This window comes from Coloeus monedula, assembly GCF_965178545.1.
Source record: "Coloeus monedula genome assembly, chromosome: 8".
Classification (NCBI taxonomy): domain Eukaryota; kingdom Metazoa; phylum Chordata; class Aves; order Passeriformes; family Corvidae; genus Coloeus; species Coloeus monedula.
In genome coordinates, this window is record NC_138788.1 from 5,743,836 (window position 1) to 5,756,843 (window position 13,008).

A 13,008-nucleotide genomic window follows, 5' to 3' on the forward strand; every position below is an offset into this window, starting at 1 on the left:
AAACAGCACAGGCCCAGATCTTTGCTATGACCATGCAACCTTCTTTCCAGAAGAAGGTGAGATGATTTTGCACAGTCTCTACCACATCAGCTAATGACCAGATCAAGAGCATCCAGGGATGCAACTCTGTCAAAGTACTGGCTTTCAAGCACTTTGTTAGGTAACACCTTTTTTCAATCTCAATCTCTTACAAACTCACACAGCCCCAGTTTCAATTTCTCGGACTTTTGGTTACCCCCAATTTTTGGTTATCCTTATCCTGTAAACATTGTCATCTTCTTTTGTCATATATTGCCAAAAGTATACACAGCTGTTCTGCTAACACATTCTTCTGATGAATCTGTTGCTTTAGCAGTCCTTAAAATGTCAGCTTTTTCATTACTGCAGTATTTTTTACTCCCTTAAAAAAACTTACAACTAACTATTAATTTTTTATGGGTTATCAGTTACAATCCATTTATATCCAGGCAAAGTGCAACAGTTTATAAAATTGTGTGTTGTATGGTATGTGACTGATGAGATGCTGTAACCTATTAAGCAAAAAATATTTCCCTTAGTCTGCTCTTCTGAAATTATTCTTACAGCTGAGAAAGTGTCATGGTCAGGCCAAAGCCTGACTGCCTACAACTGCATTCCTGCTTGTGTTTATTGCTCTGGCTAAGGAAGCCATCAGCAAGGAGATGTAGCCGGCCGGAAACAGGATAGCTTGTAGTCTTAGAACTTCTGCTGACTTCCCAAGCCAAGGCAGCCAGGAAAACACACAGGGACCAGAAGCATTTACAAGCCACCAGGGTGACCCCTGTGCAGTGTCTCTCATCCTGGACATCACAGCACTGTATGTCACTTGTTCACAAACTGGAGCCAAAAGGAGTTCTCAGCTGTAGCCTTTCTCTGCTGTGCTTTTTACCCTAACCCTCTCACATGCACGGAAATCTGCTTTTCCAGAGCCAAATTCTGCAGCCCAACTTACACACATACTGTGGCAAGGATCATCACTGCAGCTCCCTGCTCAGGTCTACCTGTGGTCAATGTGTTTTCCTGCGCTGCCCTTTTCCATGCCATGTTTTCCATGAAGCCCCAAGCCTCCTGAGCACACAGCACCCTCTGCACCAGCACCCAACTCTCACAAATGCCCCTAATATCTGCCTGCTTCCCCCCACAGCTCCATTTTGACCCTCTGCCTGCCCTTCAGGCTCTGCACCTTCCCAGTGATGCTTCCCTTTCCCATTTCCCTCCCAGGAGAAGGGCATCCTGCCAGGTGCCAGCACTGCACCCTTGGTGTCACTGAGACAGCAGAAGGCAAAGCCAGTGCCTGCTCTTTGAACAGTTCACTTCCCACATCTCCTCCCTCCTCTCTTATCTCCTGCCATATAAAGGAGGCCACAATTTTATGTCCCGCGAACAAAATGCATCTCTATAAACGAAATGCTTTAAGAGTCAGTGTAGTTAATTCTTTACAGCTGTTCCACTAGAATAAATACAGGCTGGGACATGCACCAGAGTGACTGAAGTGTGCCAGTGGGAAAGGTGTGTGCGCCCTGCCCCCAGAGCTGTTCGGAGCTGGCAGGATCACTTTCGCCCAGCTGATCCTTCTGGAAAGAAGGGTTACATGCTGCTTTTGGAATGGCAGATATGCAAAGGGGAAACGACAGTTAAATCCCAAAGGCAGACTGCAATGCAGAAAAAAAACAGGCACCACTTTGAAGTTTCTAATCCAGTGCTCTGGAGTTTTGAACTTGAATTTAGGATGCTTTTAGAAGGACATTGTGTAGGTCTGATTCCTTAGCTCAGGGAACACTGAGAACAGAAGATGCTCGTTCATGTGTCTTAGAGACTTGTGGGTGCTCCAGGATTTAATCCAAAAAGGAAAATAACAAGAAATTTACCAACCTATTCAAGGTGGTCAAAAACCTCTTTATGTTGGCTGGAGCCTGCTCTGACTTCTTCTCTGGTCCATTTCACATTTTTGGCTCATCTGTGTCTACACAGATATGTAATTTGAAAAGTAAGGCTGATTTTCAATTGGCAAAAGATTCACACACAAATCTTTCTTCTGGAAAATTTCTTTTGAAGCAAGCCCAAAACAATCCTAGGGCTATTGGGTAAAGAAGCCTGTCCTTGCTGTCTCTATCAATGAAATACAAAATCCAAAGAACAGGTGCCTCCATACATTTGTATTAATAATGCTTCTAAATTATTTTTCTTTCTATCAGTATCTTGTTAACTGCCACACTTTGACACTGCTTCTGAAAGCTACTGCATTGCAAACAACCCAATGCATTCTTAACTAAATGAGAACAAAGACAGTAAAGTCATTTTGTTTGCTTTGTTTCTCACCCAGTTCATCAATCATTACTATATATTACCTGTAACTCTGTTGCTTTCATAAAAACATTTTATTCATGACTTTGGGGATATATTTTGAGAAGTTACTAAGTTTAGAAACTGACTGGCTGCCCATGTAATTTCTTAACTTACCAATAATTCTCTTTTGTTAACACAGAGGGGGAAAAAATAGAAAAAAACCCCAGTAGGTGTGTAACTGAACTCAAGACATAATATCCTGCATATTTCAATATCCTACTCAGTCTTCTTTTATTTTTTTTCTTTTCTTTCTTTTCCCGTAGCAGAGCCAGGCCAGCAGCCCCTTCAGCCTCTCAAAGTGACTGTGTGCCTTGCACAGCAACTGGGGTAAGATGTTGGTTTCAAAACCACATGATAACCCCATGTAGAGGTAATGTGCTCTTTACAATCCCTGCTCTCATTTGCATTTAGGTACAACCTTGATTAGAGGTGTGAAATGCATTTTAATATGTCTGTGAACTATTTTTGCATAATTTCAGGTTTTGTATCATTTTAGAGCATGGATGTTCTTTCCCAGCTAAATAAAAAGGTGCATATAACACATGGGCACATTTACTTAATAGAACTGCGGATATGGGTTCTAACATACCTCAAATATCACTAAAAATAGAACACAGCAGTACAGAAGTTGTTCTGCTTAAGTGTTGTAACATCTCAAGGGAATGCTTGAGAGGAGAAAGAAGTACAATATTCACACTTGGTATTCACAGCCTGTTCATTACACATTTCTAGAAATGTTCCCCCCCCCATCCTTAATTAAAAAGAAAGCTGAAAGAGTAGGAGGAACAAAAATGTTCTCAACTTCAGTGACACTATTGGAAAATAATTATTTCCAAACTGCTTATCTGTTAAAAAAAAGCTGGCAAGCTACCAGGATCTTGATTGCTGTAAGCAATTTTATAACTGCTCTATACAGATAAATTTAACAAAGAAATTAATTTCAGTCTCATAATAAGTCTCATCTCATTACCAAAACGTCTGTGCTGCAACAGAGCCTTGTGCAAAGAATGGCTGGGAGAGGATTTTGTCTGCAGACATTCAACAACTGCCTGGAAAAAGTCCACCTCAGAACACTGAATGCCATTTAACACTTCCTTCTAAACATAATTCTTCCTAATTGTAAAATAGAAAGTGAAATATTGTGAAATAAAGTGAAAGTCTTCCCAGTTTTGCTTGTCCGTAGCCCACAGAATTTGAGGAAAGCTCCCTGACTGGGTGTGTTAACTGGGAATACCGCACATCTGGTACAAACAGGTCCAGAAGATCCCTCAAGCGCCTGGATGAGAAGGACAAGGTGCAGGTACAGAGGGAGCTGACCAGGCAAGGTGCCCTCCATGTTCCTTGTTAACAGAGAGGCTCTCATGACTGACGTGGCCATTAGTGGCCATCTTGGCCACAGTGACCACAAAGCAATTGAGTTTAAACTCCCTGGCTGCAGGAGGGAAAGTGCCACCACGACTTCAACCTGTCATGTGATGGGGGAGCAACAAGGCCCCAAGGGTTACAGTGAGAGCATCACGCCAGGCTGGTGACCTGTCACTAGTGGGGATCTGCAGGGCTCCACCCTCGGCCCTGTGCTCTTCGGCATCTTTCTCAACAATGTAGGACTAGGAGATCTTCAAAGTAAGTTTACCAACAACACCAAACTGGGAGGAGCTGCTGACTCTCTCAAAGGCAGAGAGGTCCTGCCGAGAGACCTTGACAAATCAGGGGGCTGGGCAATCACCGACTTCATGAAGTTCAACATGGGCAATTATAGCACATATGAGCACTCAATAATGTCACGCCCAATTACTTCACACCCAAGTGCCCTTGTGGGTTCCTTCCAAGCCAGGATATTCAGTGTTTCAGAAAAAAAAAGTGACCTCCTTCCTTTATGCCACCATGCTGCCCTTTACTGGGACCCCTCTTCACCCAGAACATTTCTATTACATCCCTAACTCCTCCAACAAGTCTTTGAAAACACTGGAGAATACAGCATGACCAAGAACCAAAATTAAAACTTGACAGCAGACGCAGCAATAAGCTTTGGAAGCTTTGAGCCAATTTATGGTCACTGTGCTTTGCAAAAAAAGGCACAAAACAATAACAGGGTGCGTAGGAGCCATCAATCCTGGCACGGCAGCGCTCATGCTTGCAGCTCTCAGATGGCACCGCCTGAGCAGCAGCATTATGAATAGCCTGGCTTTCTTCTCTTACCATTCTTATTGGTGTTCCTGTTATGGCACATCAACCAGGGTATAAAAAAAATGAGCACATGATATATCCTGATGAAAATCCTGCTATGGATTTCGGTTTTGCTAACACATAACTTGGCTGCACAGAATCTCATCTGTGGAAGCCACAGTGCTGGTTTCTGCAATGAACTGCAGAGAGCAGATTTACTGGCACAGGAGGTATTTTGTCATGGGGTACTCCTCACACATTCGCTGCTGTACTTGACCATGCAAATCGATATCTCTTCACAGAGCACACACTGTGAGCCGTAAGAAAACAGAGCATTTTCTTATCCAGCATATCACTGAAACTTGAAATTAATTTCATTATTTTTTCTCAATTATAGAATTATTCTGTTTATCAATTTTGCTTCCTTGGTATTAACTCACCTACAGTTTTAAAGACATTCAATACAGCAAATAAACTTTTTTTGTTCTTGAACTTTTCTACAGAAAATGAAAACTCTGCCCTAAGAATTTTTTGGCTATAACTAAATGTGGCTGATTTTTAACCTAACCTTCCTGACCTATCCCCTCAAAGATGTTTTTCATTGTTCCTTTCCTTGTTTCCACAGCAACATTTCCATGACTCATTAAGTTTTTTTTCCCTGTTTTCTTCTAATTCTATAAGGAAACCATGACTTTAGAGTTTTATTTTGTTCTTTATGTTTTAACAAATGCAGAGATATTTTTTATTTATGTCTTAAAACAAAACAAGGATTCCACTACAACGGTCACCTCCATCATTCTTGCAGTAATTAGATGATTCAGTAAAATTTCATTTAAATCAGCAGTAGTATCATCAGCCTGTCATTTCACTAGTTCCACAACCATCACAAGCTTTTTACAGTCCCAAGTGGGGCAGGAATCTTCTCTGGACTCTTTTTAAATACTTCATTTGGGAACACCAGTCAACAGGACTGAAGGACGGAACCCATTTAATTAAAAATTTTTGAATAAACACTAAATAGAGCAAGTTTCCAGTCATTACCGCAACCCAGTTTGCACCTAGGGGGAAAACACTGAGCCATCATAGTTGAAAATGTTGATGGTAATCCATGTAAAGACTGCTCACCCTCATCCAGGTTGTAGAAGATACTATTGCAAAGGAAAACAGAGACTAAAGCCACCAGCTGTGTCCCTTTACGCTATTATTGCCATCCATTTCTTCCCTTTCCTTGTTCTTGCTCCCAGTATATTTTATTTCATGCACTAGAAATTACTCTATTGATAGATGCATCTATGCTTACATGTGTCTGTGCTGTCACTGCCAGAAGTGCATCAAAATAATGGAGTAGCTCATTTAAAACAAGAACCATGTCAGGTTCTGTGCAGGTGTTTCCAGAAGACATGAAAATACACCTTTCCCCCACATGAGACTGCCACTGAAGTCAAAGAAAGTCTGTTTAGGAGCTGGTGTACCTTATAAATTAATCCAGATGGACAAGGGGTTGTTTCTCCTCTAAGCAAAACACAGTTGAAGTTCAGAGGTGCATCATTTTCTGAGGCCAATAGATAACAAACAAAACTTCAGGTAGACTTCATTGCAAGCGCTATTAGATTTAATGTTCTGGTTCACATAAATAAAAAATAAAGACAGGCAGTTTGCATCCCAACTGTTTCCGTACATTGTTTACACTCAATCAACTTCAATTCTGGTAACAGATGTGGAGTGGAGAAAGGGACTGTCCCTGGCACTGTGCATTTCACACACTGTGACAAGTGGCTTCCGAACCTCAGCTGAGTAGGAAAACGCAACTGAGAGCATTAAGCTCCAATTCCAGCCCAGACTTTTGCCAATCATAGCTTTTCTTCCTCTTCTCCACCTAAAGCAAATGTTACATTCAACGTCACTTTCAAATTTATTGAAAAACATATGCCTGAGCCTTCTCAAAACCATTCTCTTTATGGCCTGCTTTTTTCTGAACAGGTTGTTAATGAGACCTGTTTGGGGTTTTCCTACCTCAAAGTCAAGTAATTTCTCAGTTTCCAGACCTCCTCATGTTTTATGCCACTTGCATCAAGGGGTAGATTTGCTATAGCAGCTGTTCCTTCCATATTCAGTGGATTGTAAGCTTTCAAAATAGTTACCTGTAAAACCAGAACAAACCTTAAGGACTATTAATTTCACCAGCTTGGAATATACAAACAGCTATTTTTTAAAAAAACATATTCCTATACTATGTGGAAAACGAAAGTACAGCTCTTTGTACTGAATGAGAAGATCTCTTCAAAGATTTTTCTTTGCAAATACACCAATGTATTTAAGCACTTTCCTACTGAGGCCTGACCTTTCAGGAAAGTTACCGATTTTAATTAAAAAAACCCTTTCACTAACAAAGATTTCTCAGCTCCAAATTGAGTTTTCAGTCCAAACCAGATAAAAAATCTGTGTGCACCCATTCAGAGCACACATTGACTCTCCGTGCTGTAACTAGACCAGGGAAGCGAGAGCTACACCTCATGCCAGCTGTGATGGGGACCTGACAGGAACAGATGTTTTAGTGTTTGCAGGAGGCTCATGCTTCCAGGCAGAGGTTTAGTCAGCTCTGGCGTTCTGGCTTCCAGCAAAACACACATTTTTCTCCTGTGGGCCTTAGCAATTTTTTCTCTTCAGCACCTCAGAGGTTTGGCCGGGTCCACTCTCTGCTCACCTGAGCAGCTTCTCAGCTTCTCTGCATGAGCTGCAAATTCTCAGAAGGTTGCTACAAGCCTTTCCTTCTTGAACCCCGTCTGCCTATTGCTCAAAGCACACAGAAAGCTTCCCTCCCCTTGCACAGGCTGCATCCTAAAACATCTCTAGGGGCAGCCCAAGGTTTGCTTGAAGGAAAAGAGCAATACATGGTTCTATGTAATTTTAAGCACTGGAGCATGTGAGTACTGCAGAACCACCCTGCAAAGCAAGGGAAATGAAATCTGGCAGCAAACCCCACACACTGGCTGGTATCACAGGTCCTGCTGAGGTGGGAGGGACCCACCAGGATCCTCGAGCCCAGCTCCCAGCCATGTGCAGGACACCCCAAGTCACACCCTGTCCCTGCAAGCGCTGACACAGCCACCAGAGACACCCTGAGCCAGAACAGCCCAGATCAAAGTGCTGCCATGGGCCAAATCAGCTTCACATCAGCAGTCACACAGTCCTGGCTACCGAGCACCTGGACAGAACCAGTGCAGAGTTGCTGGGATAACTACTTTGCCAAGGAACTTTCACTCTAGATTTACTATCTTCTAGGGATCAGGAATTGCCCACAACCTTAAGTTTTCCTCTTTAATGCTACAATTGGTATTTTGGATCACTGTCTGATCTTCAAAGTCATGGAGAGTTTGTGGAGCTGGGATTTTTGATTAGCAAGTCAAAATACTTGTGCAACTTTTCAGAACTATATAAAAATTACGGACAGTAGAAAACTTACTCCTGTCAGATACTGTAGATATTTTCTTTATCTTCATAATAGTAATACCTGTTTAAACACCTTTCATTCTAACTTCAAACCTTATCTGCTCTTGAAAATTGAATTACAATACCTCAACTGAGCTCTGAATAATTCTTATGAAATTTAACACTTGTCCATCAAAAATAAGGTACATTTAAACATTTTAGGTTGAATTTCTTGGAAACATCTTTTCCATATAAGCTAATTTTAAAGAATTCTCCTGATTGAATAGCATTGCTGCTTTCTTCAGCCCATGGACTATACTAGAGATAAGTAAGCCATTTCCTTCAACTGTAACTTGCAAACTTTGGCACTAATTGTGTAACTTTGTTGTGAGAGGGCAGTAGACATGTAGGCTGCTAAAAGCAAATCAGGGGCTAAACACTAACACAATAATTTCCTTACAAGATGTCAATTTATTCTGAGAAAAACAGAACTCAGGTGCTAATCATTATCTACTTATAGCACCCTTCAGCCTTTTGATTAGTGAGTGAGTAGAGAGGCTCTGACACTCCACTTCGGCCCCACAAAGCCGTGTCCTGTCTGCAGGCAGTCTGCACCTCAGCTCTTTGCACATCCTCTTTTATTCTACACTTTTACTGGATTTAGTTACCATGCTATGGCAGGCCCACAGCAATCCAAGATGCACACGTTGCAAAATTACAACTACAGCCAATTCACTGGACTTCTTCAAGGAATTTTTCTGCCCAGGTTTTGGTGCTCTGTTCCCCTCTAATCAATGCTATTTGCTCCAAACTATTTCCTGGGAAGTCCCTGTCTTATAGATTTGCTCAAAGCAGTTTTCACAGTATTGTATGAAGCTTGGTCATAAACTTCTTAGTTCATTTAAGCCAGTGCAGCCTGAGGAGCTGATCCTACAGAAGGCTGAGTAATAAAAGGTTTTTTGTCACCTCCATTAGGGCCAGCAGGTTTTTTAACTGTGTTCTTTCAGTGCCTTTTAGGAAATGCTCCAGAAAGAGACAGGAGAATTTCACCTGTAACCTGTTAGCAAATACTGAGGGAGAAGCACAGATCTACTGCAGCCCATTTAGGACCAGAAGACATTTCTGAAAGGCATTAAACTCAGAAGGTGACACTATAAAGCAGGATACAGGAGCTACATGTGCAAAAATACACATGCAGCTCATCTGGAGACTGACCTACAAATAGCTACACATTGTCAACCTCCTGCTTCTCCAATTACCACATTTACACAAACAGCTCAGCACTCATTGATTTCCACTTAAACAGTCACTTTTTGAACATCCGAATTTTCAGAAAAAGTCCAATTCTTACCCCCAGCTGCAATGTTAAGGCAAGATTAAGTAAAACTTATCTGCTTTCTACATTGTTTACAAGGTGACTCAGTTGTTTGTATGCAGGGAACTTTTGTGAGACTTACATAAGGCATGTCTGTTTTCTAGCTTAAGCTTTCAGTCCTACTTTAACATCAGATGAAGAAATAAGCTTAAGGTTAAATAAATTAGTCTTAAAACTATTACTGTCCTTCATTGGTGCCAGATCACATCAGTACAGGGCACTTAAATTTGCTCTGGCTTTCAGTTTTAAATCAATCAATCCAAAAGTTCATACACATTATTCTTGTAACTTTTTTTTAGTTAATAATGAAAGACACAATGACAATTAGATCTAAAATAAAAAAGCTTAAACCTTCTAAAGCCATCTGATTTCATTATGCAAATTAGATAACATGTTAATAACAACACATTCCATTTCAGCAATATGACTTGACTTTGTACTTAAGTCATTTCAACTTCATTAATTACGTAGAAGGTGGAAGAGTCAATTTAGGTCATAGTCAGGTAGCACACACATATGGAAATATACCATAAGACATACCTGTGATAGCAATCAAATAAAACTTTCAATGTATTTATTAGCTACCCTCTTAATTTTCAGTGTGAAGTGAGGGATGTAGTTGCACTTTATTGTCTGTGTCACTGTACACCTCATTTTTTTTAAAAATCAGCCATCCTGGCCCCACAAGCTCTGCCGGGGCATTTGAGCTTGTATACAAAGGAGCTGCTCCCTTCCTGCTGGATGGAGAGGTGTGGCCCTCCTGTCCTGCTCCCAGCTTGCAGCATCCTGGACACAGGAGAGAGACTGATTTTCCCTAAGCATTCACAAGGCATGTCAGAGGCACCTGTCTGCCTGCCCAGAACTGCTGACGAGACAAACCAGGCTGGGACCCACGGCCAGCAATCCCATAACCGCTGGACTGTTCCTCATGCAAGGACTGGAGCAGCTGAAGAGCACCTTCTGCTCCTGTGGTGCTGCCCATCTGCCTCACATTTGCTCAGCACCCTCCTCAGTCGTTAGCACAGCGTGCTAAACTCACACCCTGAGACTGGCCATACTGATGCACAAGCAGCTCTGCAACTCCCACCTCAACTGCCAGCTTCAGAGGGGCTGCTCCCCAGCTTGTTCAAAGAATGGAATACCAACAATCAAGAATCTGGATGCAATTTTCCTAAAGGCTTCCTTGAAAGAAGAATGTTCTCTGATAGGAAAGGGAAAAAACATCATTTGATTTAAGGAAACAGGTTCTCTGTTAGCTTGTGTTTATACAAATCCAAAAATAGACATTCAAATCAAAGTAGCATTTGAACTTTCACTTATATAAGATGCCAAAGCTTTTCATAAACTAGAGCTTAAACTGAAAAGTGTCAATCAGTTTAGCAGTGTTATGATAATTTTTGGGTTGAAATGCAATAAAAATCTCTTACATTACCACAAATATGTTTTCAATATAGATGTAAGACTAAAGTGCTATGGGGGGCTAAAACTGACTTATAATCCTTGACTATACACATGCAGCCTTACTGAAGGCCACAAAGATGTAAATCAGTTAATTTTTAGCTTTGATCTCATTTTTCAGGTAGTATTTCTGCGAGATTTTGAAATTCAAAAACTAATGGTGGAATGCATGTGATGCACTCTGCATTCAATACACATGCAGTTAAAAGGGAGAAACAAAATCAATGACTTCGATGGTCGAAGACTGTACACACTGGTCCTGTAAATCCTGTGTCAGCACAAACAATTATAACCATAAATCCTGCCTTCCAAAATAGGAAGTATAGAAGAAGATGGGTGTTTGCCCCACCAAACTGGAAAACCTAAAAAGCACAGTGTGGTGCTGAGCAGTGAGCACGTGGGCTTAGTGACCTTAGAGCCAGCCTGGTCAGCACAAACAACTACCTCCCACGGCAGCACAAGGCAGCAGCACAGGCAGGGCAGGAGCCACAGCTGCATGGGTGACGGTGCACAGAGCTCAGGGGTCCCCATGGCAGGGGCGCCTGTCCTGCAGCCAGAGCTCATCTGCAGCTCATCCTGGCTGAGGGGAGCTCACAAGTTCTGGGGTCTCTCTGAAGGTAAGCCAAGAAGGCACATCTCCCGCGGAGCCACTGCGTACAGGAACTGAACCCGAGCACACAGCTCGGCAGAGACTCTCAAGAGGTTTTATACTGCTGAGGGTTGGAAAAGCCACAAGCCAGTCCTGAAAACACCACCATAACTAACACACATTGTTCACAGACAGGAGCTGCTTCTGGGACCTCAACAACTCACTTGTTATGCTGCACCTTTTAGGAGCCAAATTAAAAAGTTACGTTGAGTTACAATGAAAAGCTTATTTCAGTGTCTGCCAGCTTTATCTTTGCATAATATTCCTCTTACTACAACAATTTTGATGTTACCTCAGGAGATTTCCAATTCACTTCCCATCTTATTTAGCATTTGCACTTTGGTGGAACCTAAAAGTCATAGCCAGGATTAGGCCCCATTCCATGAAACACCACATGTGCTAATCCTTTTTTAAAGCTGGATATTACTCAGTCTCTGTGGGAGGCAGCCCTTGGCAGGCTTTTCAAAGACAAAGTACTTCCAAAACTGAATTTAGAACTGTAACATTGTTATTTCTTTTTTACAATGTAAGAATTATATAATTGGAATTCTGCATAAATTCAATATGCATTCAGTCTTCACAGAAGTTCCCTTTTTTTGCAATAATTATAGATTTTTACTATGAACCAAATCTGAACAGGTTCAGCTGAGACCAGTGTAAACACCTGCAACTGTTGAATTTCACTGTCATCAAACAAACAGCCAATGAAAGTCGGCAATTATTTATGGAAGACAACACCTGTTTCATTTCTGAGCACAGGTGTAATGTGGATAGGGCAAGAGCTCCTTTCCAAGTGAATACAAATCCTGAGGAAAGGCTGTACCTGCTGCAGTACAAGCAGTGAAGAGGGCAGTAGTTGTACAGAACAAGGTGCAGGACTGTCCAACAGAGGGGCACAATAAAGAAATCATGGGCACTCCTCATTTTGCATTTCCAAGTACATCCTGTTTACCAAGCAACAGCCTAGATTTTGCTTTTCCTGAATTATCTCATTGCTAGTCAACTCAGAAGAAAATATCAAAATGTCACACTGAGCGACGCAAAGCTAACTTGAATTTTTAGTATGTGGACAAATAGCACCATCCACTAGGAAGAAAGCTAAGCAAAGAAAAATCACATTTGCCAAAGCTTCCAGGCAAGGCAAACCAATAAATACAGCCTTTGTACCACAGAGCAAATATTGCTCCATTTGACCAAAATACTTGCATAAAGACATAGATATGATTAAACCGTAACTCCGTCACCATTAAGAATATCTATCTCAAATGGTACTTTTGTTGCACAATAAGAATTCCTGTCTGATGCCAGAACCTCACTCACCTGGCTTAGAGCTTCTGATGCCACTCTGTGTTCCAAGTGAACCCAGGTTTATAGTATCACAGCTGTTTTTACAAATAAGAACATCTTTAATATTGCTATAAAAGTCTACTCAATAATAAGCTTTCCCAGAGAGGATGGTGTCTTTACTATTGATTGTCAAAGAAAAAGAAATAAGAACATATTCTCAACAAGATCTTCTATAAATTTATATAATTTCTTAGTGGGACAGATTTGCAAAGAAAAAAAA